The sequence below is a fragment of the Cnephaeus nilssonii genome (genome assembly GCF_951640355.1).
Source record: "Cnephaeus nilssonii genome assembly, chromosome: 6".
In the NCBI taxonomy this organism is placed as follows: Eukaryota; Metazoa; Chordata; class Mammalia; order Chiroptera; family Vespertilionidae; genus Cnephaeus; species Cnephaeus nilssonii.
Window position 1 is genome coordinate 32991900 of NC_137077.1, and position 20615 is coordinate 33012514.

The 20615-nt window shown below is 42.4% G+C and overlaps 2 pseudogenes across 2 annotated transcripts in view; one reads left to right on the top strand and one right to left on the bottom strand.

Moving 5' to 3' along the window:
• Window positions 1-8932, top strand: part of LOC307102092 (large ribosomal subunit protein eL28-like) — a 78014-nt pseudogene extending 69082 nt beyond the window's left edge. Inside the window, exon 2 of the transcript in view lies at window positions 8391-8932. The product of the transcript in view is annotated as a large ribosomal subunit protein eL28-like (transcript). The remainder of the gene's footprint in view (window positions 1-8390) is intronic.
• Window positions 8933-10510: 1578 nt separating this feature from the next.
• Window positions 10511-11642, bottom strand: LOC307102093 (small ribosomal subunit protein eS6-like; annotated as a pseudogene). Its single transcript has 2 exons — window positions 11615-11642; window positions 10511-11133 (listed from the first exon to the last, which is right to left on the bottom strand). The product of its transcript is annotated as a small ribosomal subunit protein eS6-like (transcript).
• Between the last annotated feature and the right edge of the window lie 8973 nt (window positions 11643-20615).

Here is a 20615-nt window from a genome sequence, read left to right on the forward strand (position 1 = left end):
AGGCATAGAGTAATACACTTTATGAGCAAACTAGTCTGAAAGTAGATATGGGTTGTTTTTTTTTTTTCTGTTTTGGTTGGACGTTGTTATTTCTAGTATGTGCAATTAAAGGAACTGAACTGTGGCATACAATAATTTTCAGTGCTTATTGTCTATTTAAGGCCAAATATAGCAAGATTCCAAGAGCAGTGGATTTTTATAATGGTTCCACTTCTTTCCTCTCTCAACAGCTGCGTGTCCTCGTGTGTGTGTGTGTGTGTGTGTGTGTGTGTGTGTGTGCTTTTCACATCATTACTTTTCTATTTAAAGGTGGAACTTTTTGAGAATAACAACTAGGAAATGAGTTTAGTCTGATCTGACAAACTAAAAACATGAAAACAAAAATGAACCAGTTTTGACACATCATCTCGTATCTCACTTTTCTAACACTAGCTCCATCTGCAAAATTAAAAAAAAAATTATCTTAAAAGTTGTTTTCTCTAAAAATACATAATGTAAGAAGGAAGTATTGTAAAGTCATAATTAATGCACAGCCCTGTTGTGTGCATCAGATCCATGTTAATACACACGAGCTAACATCATTCAGGATGTCTCTCATTAAAATGCTGGGCTCATTCTATCCTGTTTGCCCAAAGAACAGTCCTGGGCATGAGGAAGAGAAAAGACTTTTTAATGCAGCTCCTTGTCCAATGGTCTTCCTTTCATTAATCAATCTAGTCCGTATCTATGTATTGAGTGATACAAAGATGAATGCAGCTAGGTCCGACTCCTCAGTGAGCCATAGAAGAGTTACCGCTCTATGTGCCCAAAGCACACTGGGTGCAGGAGGCAGGAGCCATGTCACTGTCAGGAGAAGTCAGGGAAGGCTTCCCAGAATTGTCTTTCCAGCTGGTCTGGGAGGGAGAGTGGGGGGAAGGAAGGGGAGCAGAGGAGAGGACAGTGGGAAGGAAGGCCCTTCATTTCAGAATCGGTGGAACCACAGGAGTGAAGGCGCAGGCAGCGAAGGACCTCATACGTTTGGGAGGTGTTTGGAAGGGACAGAGGGTAGAGAAGTAAACAGCACTTGGACCCACAGGCCCTAGAAGGAATGTGGGATTTGTTCTTTAGACTTTAGATAGCTGCTGTGTGTGTACTCACCCAGGGGCATGTGAGGCTTTAGGATAAATATAGGGCAACCTCCTAGTATCAATTTAACATGAAGATTTGGGAAGGGAAAACCATCGTTTTTATATAAAACCTAGAGGCCCTGATCCATGCACCAGTCGTCCCTCAGCCTGGCCTGCACCCTCTCTCAATCTGGGACCCCTCAGGGGATGTCGGGCTGCCGGTTTTGGCCCAATCTCTGCAGGCCAGGCTGAGAGATTGGGCGAAACCGGCAGTCCAACATCCCCCAAGGGATGTAGTAGTGCACAAAGCAGCAGGTGGCTGGGGTGGAGCCCAAGCCCAGGCCAAGTGCCGCCCCATCCTGCTCATCCTGGCCCCGCTGTGCCTGCTCCTGCACTGAACATCTGCCTCCTGGTGGTCAGTGCACATCATAGCGACCGGTTGACCAGTCATTTGCTCATTCAGTCGTTTGGTCGTTGGGTCGCTTAGGCTTTTATGTATATAGATAAATGTGTATATGTTGCAGAAAGTAAAATTTTCTATCTGGCACAATTGCTTAGAGCTTTGCTTTAGATCCTCAGATTTATTCTCTTCAACCTTTAGATGTCCTACAGTAATGTCTGGGAAGTACTGGGAAGTCATTGCTTTGTTGGTACAGAGCCTGGACCTGGGTATGGCTACCCAATCCCAATCAAGAGACCAGCACCATTGGGCTGGCTCCTCGCCCCTCCAAAACAAACACCACTCCTCAGTGTTCCAAACATCCCATCCTTCCTCCCTTCTCAGGCTTACATTTGAGTAGGTGCTCAAAGTTTAGGTGAAAGAGTAATCATTATAACACCATTTCTTAAGACTACTGTGTGCCATGCACTTTATATACATTATGACATTTAATCCTTGCTCTCCTGTTAGAAATTGTGCTTGTTTTGCATATGAGAAAATGAGACCTAAGGTCACATGGTTGGAAGGGTGGGGCCAGACTTTGAAGTCAGATCTATCTGCCTCTAAAGCCCATTTTCTTAGTCCTTTATTTTATGTAACTTTGCTTGGGGGAAAAAAAAAATCTGACATAGTCAATTATTTGGGGGCGGGGGAGGGGAGCAGTGAGTCCTGATGCTCAAAGCATCATACATAGCACATAGACACAAACAACAGTGTGGTGATCGTCAGAGGGAAGGGAGGTGGGGAGGTAGGTGGAGGTGGGCAAAGGGAGGGGGTGAAATGGGAACATGTGTAATAGTGTCAACAATTAAAAGAAAAAAACCCCACCACATCATACATGGTGTCCTAAATCCAGGGAGACAAAGCCATACCTACAGGTATAAATAAGCTAGTCTATCCTGGAAGCCACACCTCTTTCAAAGCCACAGGACCCCAAACAAACACTGGGGCTGGGGCAGTAAAACCCAGAAGCCTGGAACTGGGGTGGGGCATGGACTCTGCCACAGGCATCCAAACAAGGTGTGTGTACAGGAGAACTGAAACCAAAACAAAAGAGCTAAGGCCAGCAGTCCTGCAAGCACCCCTCTGGGCTTGAAAACCACCAGTCTCCACAGGAAAGGGGGCGGGGTTTATTTGCAGATTTATGTAAATTGGCACCTACTAGCCTAGTTGATCATTGTTTGTTTTGTACTTTGTACTCACTCACCCTATTGTACGTAGAAAGCTTTTTATCTGGCAAAGCATTCACTACAAATTTGCACATTGTTTTAATAGAAACGTTACAAAACATATATTTTCAGAATCTTAACAGCTTTTATATTTTTGGATGAATAAAAAATAGTAGTGAAGGGCAAGAAAAATTAAATATATAGTCAGAACCCTAGTTATGGGACTTCAGTTCATTAAATGTTGATTCTGGGTCCCACCCTCGGGATTCTGAGGTCATACTTCGGGAAGGCCCATGAAGCAGCATAGTTAACAAACCAGGAGATTCTAAAGCAGAAAGAGTGTTCTGGAATACAGCTCTGGAATGCTCTATAATCACTTTGCCTGTTTTCTATGGAAGATAAATAAGGAGGTCCTATGGACAGTGACATCACCGGGTGATCTGATCATCAGTTCCTAACTGGACAGGTCATGGTGGGTAGTCATGCCCCAGGCCTATAACTCCTTTAGGGAAAGGTTTTAAACCAGCCCCGCCTGTTGTTCTTGAGAAGGTGGGTTAACACACTTTTGAAATGCCAGAAGTAATACCCCTTGGAGAGGAAATTAACCCTCAAGAGAACACATAATCTTGTCAACTATCCTGTAATCCAACCCCTGCCTTGCTTTCTCCCATCTTCATGTACAATCCCTCCTTAATTTAATTTTATTTTTTTCTTCTTAATTTCTTTATTGATTAAGGTATTACATATGTGTTCTTATCCCCCAATTGCGCCCCCCTACTCATGTCCTCACCTCCCTGTTGTCTGTGTCCATTGGTTATGCTTCTATGCATGCATACAAGTCCTTTAGTTGATCTCTTCCCCTTACCCCCACCCTCCCCTACCTTCCCTCTGAGGTTTGACCCTCCTTAATTTTAGATGCAGAAAAGAAGCTGCAAAACTGTTGTTCTCTGAAGCATTTGAGACTTTGCTCCCTGGCATATGTTATCAGTTTGGCTCAAAAACAAACAACAACAACAAAAAAACTTATAAAAATTCTCTATCGATCTGCATGTTTCTTACATCAACATTTTTAATTTTACCAGTTTTGAAGAACATTATTTTTGTAATCAGAACGAAACATCTAGTTTTAACAACAAAATCATTCTAGCGACTGCTTTAGGCTACCATAAAAATTGCAAAATTCCCACCCTATCCTATGATGGCTTACTAAATTTTAGTTACTAAGAGATATGCAACTGGCAGATATGCAACTGTGAACTAAGAATTATGATGAAACCACTAACTTCTAACCTATTAGGCATTAAATGACAATGCTGTGTAAATACTTCATCAAGACCTAGGAGCAGGCCCTGGAAAGTTTGGCTCAGTAGTTATTAGGTGTACCGGTTAATAATGTGGATTTTGTAATCAAAGAAAACAGGATAATTTCCAGAGAAACATCCAAGTAATGTCCATCGCTAGCTACACATTTCCCCATCTTTCAGGTAATTTGTGAATACCATCCCAATAGAACTTTTCTTGTTTTGAGGCAAACCATTCAGAGACCCTATTTTCCATTTCTTCGTACGTTTTGAAGTGCTGCTCAGAAAGTGCGTGTGCCATCGATCAGAACAAGTGGTAATCTGAAGGAGCAAGATCTGGTGAATAGAGCGGGTGGGTTAATACTTCCCACGCAAGATCTTTTAACGTGTCTTTAACTGGTTTTGAAGTGTGTGATGGTGTGTCATCATGAAGCAAAATTACTTTGCCGTGTCTTCTGGCACATTCTGGTCATTTCACAATCAAAGCTTGGTTCAAATTGATTATTTGTTGTCGGTAGTGATCAGTACTAACGGTTTCACCTGGTTTTAGAAGCTCCTAATACACCACACCTTCCTGATCCCACCAAACGCAGAGCACTGTCTTCTTTCCGAAGCGATTTGGCCTTGCAGTCGATGTTGATGGTTGACCTGGATCAACCCATGATTTTGTGTTTGGGATTCTCAAAATAAATCCACTTTTCATCGCCAGTCACAATTCAATGCAAAAAAGACTTTCGTGCCGTTGAAGCAACATTTTACTGATGACTTTTCAGTTTTCCATTTGTCTTTCGTTCAGTTGATGTGGCACCCATTCTCCTTCCTTTATAATCTTTCCCATTGCTTGTAAAGGATAGGAAATTATTTGCTGAGCAATGTTTAATCTTTCTGCAATATTTAATCTTTTTTGAGTTTGACACGTATCTTCATCCAATAATGCTTGTAATTGTTGGTCTTCAAACTTTTTTTGGTTGACCTGAACATTCTTTGTCTTTCACATCAAAATCATCACTTTTAAAGCATTTAAACCAGCGTTCGCAAGTATCTTGAGATGGAGCATGTTCACCATAAGCTTCCTGCAAATGCTCTTTTTTTGGCACAAAATTTGACATTTTTAAGTGTAAAAATATCTATGATGTTAACACCTTCATAAAATTTGACATATGAAGTTTTGAAGCTTGTTGTCAATACAACAAAATAGAATAAATATCAAATCGCATATATATCAACATATGTGTAACTTCATCTATTGAAAAAAAATCCTCATTATTAACTGGTACACCTAGTAGAGCATCAGCCCATGGACCAAAGGGTCTCAGGTTTGATTCCTGGTCAAGGGCACATATATTGGCTTGATTGCCAGCCCCAGTTGGGGCACTTACAGGAAGCAACCAATCAATATGTCTCTCTCACATTGATGTTTCTTTCTCTTTTTTTCTTTCTCCCTCCCTTCCATTCTCTAGAAATCAATAGAAAAATATCCTTGGGTGAGGATTAAAAAAACAACAACATAAAACTAGGAGCAAGGTTGTGTGGCTCAGTTGGTTGGGTATCATCCTATGCAAAAAAAGGTTGCTAGTTCGATTTCAGGTCAGGATACATGCCTGGGTTTCAGGGTGGGCGGCATGCAGGAGACAGCCAATCCATGTTTTGCTCTCACGTCGATGTTTCCCTCTCTCTCTCTCTCTCTCTCCCCTCCCCCCTCTCTCCCTTCTTCTCTCTCTAAAAAAAAAAAAAAAATCTTCAAACAACAACAACAAACAAACTAGGAGCAGAACTTTTATGGAGCAGACCTAGAAAGGACAAGAATGTCTGCTGTGTCTACCAGGACACAGATCACACAGATCAGAATGGACAAAGCTTGCTTTTCATGCTTCTCACCACCCAGCTTTCTCCAGTTCTCCCACCCACGCTTACCCCCAGGGTTCCTGTGCTTTAGGGTCTATGGCTCCCAGGTTTAAAATCCTGGACTAGCCTGTTGAGGTAGTTTTGGAAACTACCTCATCATCGAGGTATTTGCTATCCTCCCAGGATAAAAATTCTCTCCTGAAGGGAGCTGGGCCAGTTTCAGGGACTCCTGGGAGAGACTCACTAGCTCTGCACAGGTCACCAGAGGTAAATGTGGGGGAAGAGGACCTCACATTTGATGAGCCCCTGAACTCTAGGCAAGTACTGAGGGGGAGCAGAGTTTGCCCCCCGCCCCCAAAAATATGCCTTTATTGGGATATTATTTTATATTATTATTTTATTGTTTTCCTACTTTTTTAAATTAAATCTTTATTGTTGAAAGTATTACATACCCCCTTCTTTCCCTCACTGACCTCTTCTAGCCCACCTCCACCCCCAGCCCCAGGCCTTGCATCACCCTATTGTCTGTGACCTTTGCATACACAGTCTTTGCCCTCCACCCCTTACACACACACACACACACACACACACACACACACACACCACCCTCACTTCCCTCTGAGATTCCAAAGTCTGTTCTATGCTTTTATGTCTCTGGTTCTATTTTGTTCATCAGTTTATTTTGTTCATTAGATACTGGGATATTGATTATTTTAAACTGGTTAATTTTAGGCAACAAAAGACTCAGGAAGAACCTTTGACTTTCCCCAACTGTCTGAAAGAATTTAGGTAATCATAGATAACTATCTCTGGTTAATCTGTCTCTAGCAATTTATTAGACCAGCTACAATAACTAAGAGGGAAAAGTCGGGAGAGTTCCCCTTTCTCCAGCCTATCTAATAAAAGGGTAATATGCAAATTGACCATCACTCCAACACACAAGATGGCTGCCCCCATGTGGTCAAAGATGGCCACCTGCATGTGGACACAAGATGGCCGCCACAAGATGGCTGGCAGGGGAGGGCAGTTGGGGGTGATCGGGCCTGCAATGGAGGGCAGTTGGGAGGGACCAGGCCTGCAGGGGAGGGCAATTGGGGGAGACCAGGCCTGCAGGGGAGGACAGTTGGGGGGGACCAGGCCTGCAGGGGAGGGCAGTTGGAGGGACAAGGCCTGCAGGGGAGGGCAGTTGGGAAGGACCCAGGCCTGAAGGGGGGGCAATTGTGGGTGATCAGGCCAGCAGGGGAGGGCAGTTAGGGGTGACCAGGCCAGCAGGGAAGGGCAGTAAGGGGCAATCAGAATGGCAGGGGAGCAGCTAGTCATCAATCAGGCTGGCAGGGGAGTGGTTAGGGGCAATCAGGCAGGCAGGCAGGTGAGCGGTTGGGAGCCAGCAATCCTGGATTGTGAGAGGGATCCCAGATTGGAGAGGGTGCAGGCTGGGTTGAGGGACACTCCCCCACCCTTGAGCATGAGTTTCGTGCACCGGGTCTCTAGTAATACTATATTAGGCTTTCACACACATAATCTCACTTAATCTCATCCAAACCTCACAATTACCCTACATTTCTGAGAGGTTAACAGCCCTCCCAAATTCACACAGCTGATAAGTCCCAGTTACAAATGAAAGACTGGCTGACTGTCTAGTCCAGAATACCTCATGTCCAAGGGGGCCACATGAGAAACCCCGAGTAGGATCTCAGAAGACACGAACAGTAACCTGGGGATGTCACTAACTCTGAGCAGTGTAGCACTGGAGGGGGCCAATGAGAGACTGGAGAAATGAAGGAATGGTGATGTGTGCTCTGAGGTAAGTTTCAACTTTTTACTTCTGGACACTATGCAGCATATTTGAAGGGACAATTTACATACATAAAAGTTAGGGTGGAAAATATGTTGAGGGAAGAAAGAAGCATTTATGCAACTAGTTTCTAAATAGAACTCAATACCATCAGCAGCTTAATTAAGAAGAGATGATGATAAAGGAGCAGATTTTTTTAAGGGAAAGTTTAAATATTTGTATTGATTTTTTTAGAGAGAGGAAAGGAGAGGGAGAGAGAAACATCAATGTGAGAGCGAAACATCGTTTGGCTGCCTCCTGCAGGCCCCCTATCAGGGACTGGGCAACCTTCAGGTGCCTGAAATGACGCCCAACCAACCGAGCCACACCGGGCAGGGCAATAAAGGGGCTGGTTTTCAATTAAGAAGATCACTACTGGAAATCAGTTTCCCTGATACATGTTCTGTGAAAACATAACTGTGGTGCTATCTTGTTTGTAGAGAGCTTAACGTACTGGGAAAGATTTGTTCCACATTGTTGCATTTCAAGTCATAAAAGTCTATAAACATTTTTGTTAGATGAGCAATGAAGAGGCATTAACTATGTGCCACCAAAAGGCTTTCCCTGACCAAGTCATCCCCATCGCCACCCAGGTTCTCTCTATTGCAAGGGCCTGTTCTGCTTTCTTCAGAGCCCTGGGTACTACTTGAAATTATCTTAGTTTATAGACTACTTGGGTCTTGTCCATGTCCTAAGATACAATCTCCACCAGAGCTGTCTGGCTCATCACTGTAGGCCCCATACCTACATCTGTGCTTGGCACGTTGTAGGAGCTTGTTGCAAATTTGTTCAAGAAACGGAGCGTGAGGAGCTGCCGCATGTCTGCCGCCTGCAATGGATGATCGTGCGGAACTGCTCCAGCTTCCTGATCAGGAGGAACCAGCAGACATACAGCACCGAACCCACTAACCTGAAGGCCCGCCACTCCTTTCGCTACAACGGGCTGATACACCGCAAGACGGTGGGCATGGAGCCGGCGCCCTGCGGCAAAGGCGTGGTGGTCATCATGAAGCGGAGATCCGGCCCGCCTTCTACGTGCGGACCACCATCAACCAGAACGCCCAGGTCACCCTGAGCGGCATCCCGCACATGATCCGCAAGAACAGGTACCGCCCGGATCTGCGCTTGGACGCCATCCGCAGGGCCAGCACCATCCTGCGCAGCCAGAAGCTGGTGAAGGTGAAGAGGAAGCGGCCCGCCCCACCAAGAGCTCTGAGCGCCCTCCCCTAAAGCAATAAAGGTATCAGCCAGCTTTCAGGAAGGAAGGAAGGAAGGAAGGATGGAGGGAGGGAGGGAGGGAGGGAGGGGAATGTCAAAGCACTTGCATTAGGGATTTTTGAAAATTATATCAGCTAAGTTTATTTTTGGATCTGGTAGTGGAAGAATAGTAGCTGTAGCTAAAAATGTTACCGCATTATTTGGATTTTTATTTACTACCCTGTATTTTTTTTTAAATACTACCCTGAAATGCAGCATTTTTATCTTTCAAATTTTGTAGATGATAAAACTGAGCACAGGGAGGTAACACACCAAAGTTTTCCATCAGGAAAGTGAGGGGATTGGGATTCAAACCAAAGCCATCTAATTCCAGAGTCTCCAGTCTCAATCATATTCTACTGGCTTTCTATTTCATATCAATGATGTACTAGTACATGGATATATTATTAGTATTTCTCACTGGTTACCTTAGCCCTGCCTCTGCCAGAGCCTTAGCAGATATTTCTTGGCTCTTAACTTATTCTAATATCTCCCCGTATACCACATTAAGAGTAAAAACACTTTCAGAGTGCTTGACCAATTTTCCTTGTAATGAAGTATTTACAACTTTAACTTGAACGTAGCATGCTCTTTGAACTTGAGAGAAAGCAACATATAACTGACCATGTCCGAAAACAGGTTCAGGTAGGAATATTCCTACTCTGTCTACAGTTTGTCCTTGTGATTTATTAATAGTCATCGCAAATGCTGGCATCACGGGAAACTGTCTTTGAATTAATTTAAGTGGGAGGTCAGTGTCAGACCGGGACAAATATTGCACATGTGCGAGTCAACGTTTATTTTTAAGTTGCCAGTGCGCATCATATGTACCAGCCGGCTGGTTGGTCAGACAGTCAAACAGACAGTCGGTCACTTAGCCTTTTATATATAGAGATATATATATTTGAGTTTAGATGCAGACACTGAGCTCTCTGAAGGTTAAGTAACACAGGTCAAAAGGCACACAGCCAGCAGGTAGAAGAACAGGGTTGAAATGCACATGGGTCATGCTTGAGTCATGGGCCCATGTTCTTTTCCACTGTGCCACACTGGAAGAGCATACTTGGGCAAATCCCTCGCCAGCCAGTGCCCATCTCACCTCAGACCCAGGCCATTTCTCTCTCTCTCTTTTTATTATGTTTGTTCTTACTTAGTTACTTTTAGAAAAATCTCTTTTTTGACTGGACTCAGACTTAGAGGCAGACGCTCTCAGAGTGGACAGCTATGGCTCTTGGCAATCTGTCCCTGGCATTTTTCTTTCGTCTCCTTCAGTCTTTTTTTAAAAAATATATTTTTATTGCTTTTAGAGAGGAAGGGAGAGGAAGAAGAGAGAGAGAGAGAGAGAGAGAGAGAGAGAGAGAGAGAGAGAGAGAGAGAGAGGAACATCAATGATGAGAGAGCATTATTGATCAGCTGTCTTATGCAGGCCCCACACTGGGGATCAAGCCCGCAACCCAGGCATGTGCCCTTGACCATAATCAAACCCGGGACCCTTTAGTCCGCAGGCTGACGCTCTACCCACTGAGCCAAACTGGCCAGGGCTTCTTCATTCTTTTAGCCTAAAGTTTAGCATATTCTGTGGCCTCTTCTTTTGCTTAGCATGTTGTTTCTTCAGAGCAATGCGCTAACGTTTGGGTTGCAGGACCCATGGAGTAACAAGATGCTGAGTCTTGGGTAATTTGGTCCCAGGTTTCTTACCTTCTTTGTTTAGGGGCTTTCTCACAACATACTGCGAACACTGTATTCTTTAGAAAGATTGAAAACTGCCAAGTCTGCTAGCCCTTTTGGGCCCCAAGTGATGAGGCACAATAGTATCAGTGAGACCAGAAATATCCTTCTCTCCCCTTTTTACAATGATCAAGGTGAGAACGCTGAGACTGGCATCCACAATGCAGCCCCGAACAGACTTGCACTTTCTGTGTGCAGTCCTCCTTGGTCTGTAACAGGAATGCCCTTTCTCAGTAGCAGGCAGACACAGGGTGGGTCAAACACCCTGCTTTCCTTTGCACCACGGATCCGAACCACACAACCCTTCCACTCTTCACCCAGAGCGTCAGCAGCAACTTCGGGGCCACATGCGTCTCATAAAAGGTATGAAGCTTGTGTTCAGCGTCCACTTCAGTGAGGTTCTGGCAGCCAGTGGCTGGGAAAGAGATGTTCAGCTTCAGCCTGCAGCTGCCAGCTGCGTCCGAGGCACCACAAAATAGAGACCTGGGCCATTTCTAAGCAGCTTGTCTTAAATGTGCACAAGTCCCTCTGGAATTTCAGCGGTGAAACAGCTTTTCTTACCTAATCACAGACTGCCGTGTGTTATTATTATTGTTATTATTATTATGCCTGAGTATTCAAGCAGGACAAACATAATGTTGCATAAATTGCTCTCTTTAATGTTTCCCTTTATATGCTTTTTACCTCCTTAGTGCTCTATGCTTAACGTCATGATCTATTTCCTTCCAAATGTTCACAATGGTGAATACCACTTACACCTTTAACATGTCAGTGGACTGCAGGGGAAAGCACTTCCCTGACAAAAGACTGCAGTGTCCCTGTACAGCAAACAGAACTCTCCCTGAAGGACTCGAGTCCTGAGAACACAGGCCACATTTTGTACCCCGTAAAGCATCTGGAACAAGCTGGTGTTCAATAAATACTAAATAACATACCCGTTGAATTTAAACTATGAGTCAGCATTTCGGGCTAATTTTAGACCTTAACTGAATGGATGTCATTTTCATAACAGTACACAAAAAGGATTAAGACTGATACTTTGTAGATTGGTATTTATAAGGTATTGGAGCCCTCCCTCCCACCTCCCTCACTGTGGTATGTTTAAAGCATTATAGTATTACTATGTTACTTTCATTTTTTAATAAGAAAAGGAAATCAGAGAGACAGCAGTTTCCCCAAAGTAATCCAAACATTGCAGATAGATTAATAGCTTCTGGCTTAGTCAACAGTGTTCTTACATCCCAACTCTGTTTTCAAGAGAAATGAACCTTTACTCATTCTTCATGTCATTGGAGATCTCACAATATTTAAGTCCCTGGTCCAGGACAGCATAAGAGAATAGTTTGCATTAGTAGTAGTCAAACCAGATGATTTCTGGGGTTTCTTATAAATTTGATATTACTTCAGGAGGAAAGCATTTAAAACTAACAGCAAATATATAATATAGATTAATACGTGTTCAAAGTGTTACCTATTTGTTATAAAATAGATGAACAATATAGAATGTGGAACACAGACACAAATATTAGGTATCTACTGCCCTACTTAGTAGAATTCCCCACTACCATATCAGAACCAGTCTCTCTGAAGAGCAATTCTTTTTCCCTCACTCTAGTCGTTGCTTTGAGATAGGAACTGCCTTCCTATATAATAAAAGGCTAATATGCAAATCGACTGAACAGTGGAATGACCAGTCACTATGACGCACATTAACCACCAGGGAGCCAGCACAGGAGCTGCCCCCTTGGTGGTCAGTGCACTCCCATAGGGGATACGCCGCTCAGCCAGAAGCCGGGCTCACATCATGGCTAGTGAGCGCAGGGGAGGTGGTGGGAGTCTCTCCCACCTCTGAAGCAGCGCTAAGGGGAGTGGGCTAAACCGGCAATCGGACATCCCCCGAGGGCTCTTGGACTGCAAGAGGGTGCAGGCCAGGCTGAGGGGATCCCCCCTCCCCACAACCCCACTGAATTTCATGCACTGGGCCTCTAGTGTTCTTATATGACTCCACATTCCTGGCCATAGGATCAAGGAGAGGGCATGTGAACCAGTGTGGGCAATGATAGTACCTACATTCTTGGCCCCAGAAATTGGTGCAGCAATGGGCTTGTGACCAAAACCAGGCCAATCAGAATCCTCCCCTGAGAGTTTTGCTAACTCAAAATGAGGGAAGAAGAACTTTCTTCTCAGATGCTATGAAAATGTCACCCTAGAATCTATGAGCAATGGTCATTCCCACTGAGTGAGAAAAGTAAGCCCACAGTTGAGGAATAAAGCTGAGATCCAGAAACAAAAGTAGAAGAGAATTTTGATGGCATTTAGATCCTTGCGTCCAGATATTCCTCAGGCCGGCTTCTCCATGCCCTTCTTACGTTTGGAAACACGATGTAATAAACGCCTCCTTGTTTATGCTAGCTCAAATAGAGTTGTTATTAATTTCACCAAAAAATATTTTGATGAATATAATTAATGTACAAAGTTGAAAGTGGAATTCCCCAACTCCTTCGTATGAGGTACTTGTTAGGGCTTCTGGATACATCTGACAGAAACCTACTTTGACCCATCTTAAACAAATAGGGATATTTATTTGCTCGCATAACCAAGCCGTTGGAAGGGCAAGTGTATGAGCTGGCCCTGAGGATTCTGGGAAGCAGACACTGGAGACTAGCTTTGTCTCATCCCCACTTTTTTGTGTATGTTCACTTCTTTCTCTCAGACTAAGTCCTTACCACTTGAAATAGAATTGGCCACCAGAAGCTCAAGAATCATTTTGTGACTGGAGAGGAAAGAGGTCTTTCTTCTTAAAGGAAGAAAAACCCTCAGAAAAGCACCCTGACTAGTCTGGCGTGGGTCACAGGCAAATCTCTGAACTAATCCCTGTGGCCAGGGCTCTTAGGTAGCAATCCCTCCAGCGAGAGAGGGAGATTGAAAAGATGACAGAAGCTTCCATCTGGAACAATTGACAGACAGAGCAAGAGGACAAGAGGTTTAACAGATAGAGAGGGTTGCTGTTTCAAGAAGAAAGATAACCCTTTAAAGTAGATAATCAATTACTATCTCCGTGCCCTCAGTTAACAGTTTGATCCATAACTTCCAGACTCTTTACTCTTTTTAAAAATATATATATACACTAGAGGCCCAGTACATGAAATTCGTGCATGGGTAGGGTCCCTAGGACTGGCCGGTGATCAGGGCTGATCTGTGGGGTGACTGGCAGGGCAATTGGGGGGGCCCCCGCTGGCACCCACCTTGGAGGAGACCGGCAGGGTGATCAGGAGAGGTGGGGGTGGCCCGCTGGAATCTGCTATGGCTGGCCTGGGGCCTGCGGGCTGGGGGCAGTTTCTGCGCTGAGCATCTGCCCCCTGATGGTCAGTGTGCATCATAGCGACCAGTTATTCTGCCGTTTGGTCAATTAGCATATTAGACTTTTATTATATAGGATTTATTGATTTCAGCGAAGGAGAGGGAGAGATAGAAACATTAATGATGGGAGAGGTTTATTGATTGGCTGCCTCCTGCACACCCCACACTGGGGGTGGAGCCTGCAACCCAGGCATGTGCCCTGACTGGGAATTGAACCATGACCTCCTGGTTCATAGGTTGATGCTCAACTACTGAGCTACGCCAGCTGGGCCATACTCTTTACACTTGTGAGAAAATACAGAAAAAAAGGAAAAGTTCAATGTATTTGAGCATGCTGGATCCATCCCAATATTCAAAGCAAAGCATGGCTAAAGTCTAGATTTCTCTGTGAAAATGAGATGTGCCATGCCTTATCTGGTGCTAATATAAAGGGACAACATGTTCCTGTTTCTATTAGGTGGCATTCTGCTTTCTTTCAGGACCAAGAGAAAACCAAAATTCCCCCCAAAGAACTTGGGAGGTACAGGCATAACCCTGATGATTGGGGTTGAATTTCAAGCCCAACTTCGGGCAGAGGACATCATTCTGAAAAGATATTACAAAGATAACCCTCAGATACAATTCTGAGACGACTTTGTCACATCTGCCACATTCCTTAACATGTGTTGCTAGCACAGTTCTGGGCATATATTTATTCTCAATGAATAGATGATTAACTGTTGCCTTTGAACTGAAAATAGGTGGGTATTTTCATCAGACTTCTCCTGTTCATTAGGGAGATATACATCCATTTAACCTTTAGGTGGATTTTTATATTTGAAGAGAAATTAATGCGTTTGCATTTTGATACTGTTTAAAACTTTATCTGCAAGGCTCTGTGGTATAAGGTTGGGTAGCTAACCTCTGAAAGGGGTCCCAGGGAATCTCACCGCCTTGGTGTTGATGCCATTGTCTTCTCCACAATGAATCTAGGCTGATCTTTGTGACCAATAAAGCAAGAAATAATTATTTCTAAGGTGAGGTCACTCTCCAGCTATGCCTTGTCCTCTTGTATTATTCACTCTGGGAGAAGTTGGACTCCATGTTGGATATTTAAGTAGCTATGTGGCTCGGCATATGTGGAACGAAACTAAGATTTCCTGCCAACAGCCACCACCAACTTTCCAACCATGCGATTGGATCATCTTGAGCCCCAGGGAAGCCTTTACATCATGTCACCCTCAGGAGACACCTGGGAGAACATCCTGAGAAGACCAAGCCTGAACTGCCCAAACCATTCCCTCATTCCTGGGCTATGGATTGTGAGAAATAACACAGGTTTATTGTTGTTTTATGACAGTAAAAGTTGGGGTAGGGGAGTATTTGTTACACGGCATCAATAACTAATACATAAGCTGACAAATATAAATTTAACAAATATATCTCAGTAAGCATAGCAGCAACCTTTCCTTCTGAATTACTGAGTCCATTTTATGATGTCAAACTAGACCACATAACCACAAATGGAATATGTTTTCTGGTTCCTTCTTCCTGTTGAGTCTACTATTCTGAGAAGTGCATATCTCTAAAGCACTCTTTTTCTAATAATTACACATTTGTCTTCAGCCAATGAGATCTTGGTTGCAGAGAAAACTGGAAACACTGTTTTCTTGACCAGTAGTAAAAATTCAGGGGGGAGCTGAGGTCACTAGTAAAAGAATACAGAGTAGCAGTTAGGCAATATCGCTCCACCCTACTCAACAGGTTTTCCTTTAACCGCTAAACAGACCTAAACTTTAAAAAAAAAAAACAAAAACAAAAAAAACACAACAAAAATGCTGCTGTTCATATATTTTAAATTTTCTGTTGTTTACTTTCACTAAGTAACTTGTTGAGAAAATGCGTGTTACTGAGGTATTTTTAGTTATGTAAACGCCTTGTTAATTGCTAAAGGAAGGGGTTTTTGGAACCACTCATGCTAATATTTGCTTTCCTCAACACCAACTGTCCCTTAGCTACATGTTCAAAGGATTCAAAGAGTTTTAAAAACTACAAAGAAGGGAGAAAGGAAAGATCTATTTAAAAAAATAACAACACTATTTTTTGAAAAACCCAAACTGATCTAGGCATGCTAACAAAGGTGACAATGAAGTGTCCTAATTTAATGTCTAAAACAACAGAATCTAACATAAGTAAAATGAAAATGTGGCCTTTTTAAGTTACAGGGTTTAAAAAAAAAAAAAAAAGCCTAACCGAGTTAGAAATCATTGTCATTCAAAAAGTAGATTAGTGGTTGCCTATGGCTGAGGGGCTGAGGGATGGGGAGTGACTGCTAACAGGTTTAAGGATTCTTTTGGGGGTGAAGAAAATGTTCTAAAATTAGATTATAATGACGGTTACACAGCTCTGTAAGGTTATGAAAAAATCACTGAATTTCACACTAGGAAGGAGCGAATTTTATAAAATAAAAATTACATTTTAATAAAACTTTTTAAAAATTGTCATTGATGACCCTGAAAGTATTCAGAGAATTAGCAATATACAAAAAGTCACCAAAAGAATGGTTCTAGCTCAGATGTTGCTTTCCTCCTTCTTCTAAGCGTATGCGTGTGTGCAACTAAAGTTGAAATAAAATTTTAAGATGCCCCAAAGGTGCATTTAAAAACTCTCTAACAAGAAATACAACAAATGAACTTTTTCTTAAAGGTGTGCTTCACCTTGCGCTAAGACAATAAATTTTATAGACTTTGAACTTGCAGTCAGAACGGAAGAGGTAATAGCTATAGTTGTTTGCAGTTCCTATCAAGGCAAATTCACAGTGCAAAACTGAAATTCTTACAAGTGAAAAAAGCAGGCTTTTTGTAGACATTACTGTAACCACAACAAAGTGTACCAGTCACTTTGCATTTTAATTCTTTCAAAGGGTTACAAGGAAATTGTTTTCTATAGGTTACCTTACAAACCTAACAGCTGCTCTAAAATATACAAGGCCATTTTTTTTTGTTTGTTTTTTAGTTCAGTTTTTTACTTCTAGCACAGCAACAACCAAAAAAATCCTATTAACTAGATTTTGTTAACTGTCTATAATATAAAAGTTTTCTGAGAGGGAAAGATTTAGTTCTTAAGTAAGGCCAACGATAATGAAAGCACTCTATAACTTCACCTATACATTTACAAATGAATTAAAAGCATTTTTAATTTATTTTTTTGGAGAGGGAGAGAGAGAAACATTGATATGAGAGTGAAATATCGATGGGCTGCCTCCTGCATGTCCCCATGTACTGGGGACAGAGCCAGGAACCCAGCATGTGCCCAGACTGGGAATCAAACCATCAACTTTTCAGTACGTGGGATGAGGCCCAAACACCTGAGCCATGCTTGACAGGGCATATATTTTATTTAAAAATATAAAATTTATAATGAAAATCTAATACTGAAAATAAAATATGACATTTTTAAAGAAGGAAACCAGAAGCAAAAGACCACTGCTGCACAATTGCATTTGATAGTATAATATATTCTGGAAAAGCAAAGCTGCAAACAGCTCAGAGCTTCCCAGGAGCTGTGGGGGAAAGAAGTGACTGCAGACTCACTGGGAGCTCTCTGGCCGCTGGGAACGCTGTGTACCTTGACTGTGGTTGTCATTACAAGACCTTGTGCATTTGTCAAAACTCATTGAACTGAACATTAAGAGGGATTTATAGCTTGAAATGTTATATAATTACATTAGAAATACTAGATTTAACTATTTCGGTCAAGAGTATGCTGTTAGAGTTAACTATATGATGCTAAAAATACATTATGGCATCAAACAACAAAAAAATGAGTCTATAGTTACTGGAGATTTTATGATTTCCACCAATTTTTTTTTATCTTCATTGTAGGAAACTTGATGACAAACAGTTTTTAAAATTATTTCAGATGGAAATTTTAAGTCTTTAGGCTAAAATTAGCCCCTACAATGCAGATGATCAAATGTTTTACAGTTAATGGCAATCAACAGGATTTGATTAATTATTAACTATAGTCCCTAATAATTCTTCTATTGCTTTTATTATTACAACTACTTACTAGCTATAGTTGAAAGGCCTAAATTCTAACCATTTCCTCTCTCTCTCTCTCTCTCAAATATATATGGCAATTTTAAAAAATATATATTTTTATTGATTTCAGAGAGAGGGAGAGAGATAGAAACATCAATGATGAGAATCATTGATTAGCTGCCTCCTGCATGCCCCCCACTGGGAATCAAGCCCGAAACCTGGGCATGTGGCCTCTCTGGAATTGAACAGTGACCTCCTGGTTTATAGGTGGACACTCAACCACTGAGCCATACCAGCCGTGCACAAATATACTGTATATGGCAATTTAAAAAAGAATTAATTTGACTTAGTTCCCTTGATATAGATCCTTCTTTACTGTTTGTGGAAGTAGCCGGCCACCCACATTATAAGTAATTTTTCTTGGTATATACATGTATGGCAATGTTACACATCTGATAAATAGGAGAGATTTGAACCTAGAATTTTTCAATTGGACAACCTATTTTTTCACATTTGTTTCTATTTCCTACTATAATGTGAGTTGTTTGTGGGAAAGGGCAATGTGATAATGCATATGGCAGATGCTCATATATTATTGCATGAGGACAGAACTGATTCATTAATAATTAATTATCACAGAGAGTTGTACGCTATGGTAATATTTAATTATATATCAAAATCTTTTTTGAAGTGTATTTATATTAAGAGTTACCAAGAAGGGCTTCTCCCCTCATCAATAACAAAATTGATTTATAATTTATCTTTGAAAATGATGGTTTGTTTTTTTTTAAAGCATTTCCACCCGCCCTGGCCGATTTGGCTCAGTAGTTGGAGCGGCAGCCCTGGGACTGAAGGGTGGAGGGGCAAACCCCTCGGGATGCATGCAGGAGGCAACCAATCGATGTATCTCTCTCAGAGCATTGTTTCTCCTCCTCCTCCTCCTCCTCCTCCTCCTCCTCCTCCTCCTCCTCCTCCTCCTCCTCCTTCTTCTTCTTCTCTCCCTCTCTCTCTCTGTCTCTCTCTCTCTCTCTCCTCCCCCCCTCCGGCTCCCCCGTCCCCCTCAATGGAGGGGAAAAAAGTTTTCCCACTTATCATGCAAGCCTTGGAGGCATGACTTGTTTCCATTCTGATGAATTTAAGATGCCATTTGATTGTGGTTGTGATGGCTTTTGTAGATCGGTGCTCCACATTCTATCATCCCTTTCATGCCCCTTTAACTCTGCAGAAGCAGGAAAGTCTCCCGGAGTGCTTGCAGCTGGGTCCCAGAATTTATTCAGGCTCAGCCAGTGAGATGCACTTTCCTAAGAGCACATCATAGGTCTGTTGCCTCTGCTGGCAAGCCCAGTGGGGAGGTGTTGGGCTTTTCTATGAAGCATTAGTACAGCACCCCCACTGTCCAGTCACTAGTTTCATGGCTGTCAAAGGTGGGGGTGGGACATTGGTTTTGCTGGTTTACATTGTAAAAAGTGTGAATTGGCTCTGAAGCCAGCAGCCATGGCAGTAACTCTCTGATCCTGGCAGGGGTGGTGTGTTCTGGAGGCTGCAACTTCCTGACTGGAGAGGAGGCAACAGCTTCCTTGGTGGTCTAGTTCTGTGGTGTGGCTCTGTGAGCTGTCCTGAAAGCTCACCCTCAAGTCTGGTTCTTCAGCCATGTAACACCCTATAATAAATCCTCTCCTGCTTAAACTAGCTAGAGCAGATCTTATTTTCTGCACATGAAACCTGACCAATATAGGAATGAAATGAATGTAGTCTTCTACAGACAAAAATTAAATGGATGATATCACAATATTGTCAATCAATACAGTGATGGAAATAACTTCGGAGCCTAGTTAAATGGATTTGTGTTGTACATTTAGATGGACATTCTTTGTCTATTTGTAATCTAATAAACTCTAAAGAGAAAGCCAAATATTGCATGCAAATTAAACATTGCCTGAAATAAGAAAGTATTGATCCGGGTGTGTACATTGATATTTCCCTTTTGATAGCACTATTTAAAAGTGATACTAGGCATGATTAACTAGAAGTGGGAGGAAAGGAGTGACTGAATCATGTGAAAAGTAATATTTCTAATAGCAACGTTTTAAGATGTGCTGATTTTATTTAGTCATGAGAAGTCTTAAGCAGAGCCTGCAAGAAGTAAAAACCCTGCAAAAAGGGGGACCCCCCCCCCCACCCCACAACAACTAATGGGGAAAGTATCTGAGATTTCTGGATTAAAAGGGAAGCCCTGCATGAGAAGTTTTGGTTTTGGGGGTCTAAAACTACATACAGAATAACAAGAGTACATTTTTACCTTGCAACCATGTAATTAATTGGTGCTAGACAACCTATTGCAAAATATTTTGCACTTTTAGCAGGGAAAATAGCCTTAAATGTAGACTATGCTGCTGATGCTGATCTATTTTGTTCTTGTTAATCCTCACTGGAGGATATTTTTTCCATTGCTTTTCAGAGAGAGTTGAAAGGAGGGAGGTGGAGAAAGAGAGAGAAAAAAACATTGATGTGAGAGAAACATATCAATTGGTTGCCTCTGGCATGTGCCCCAACC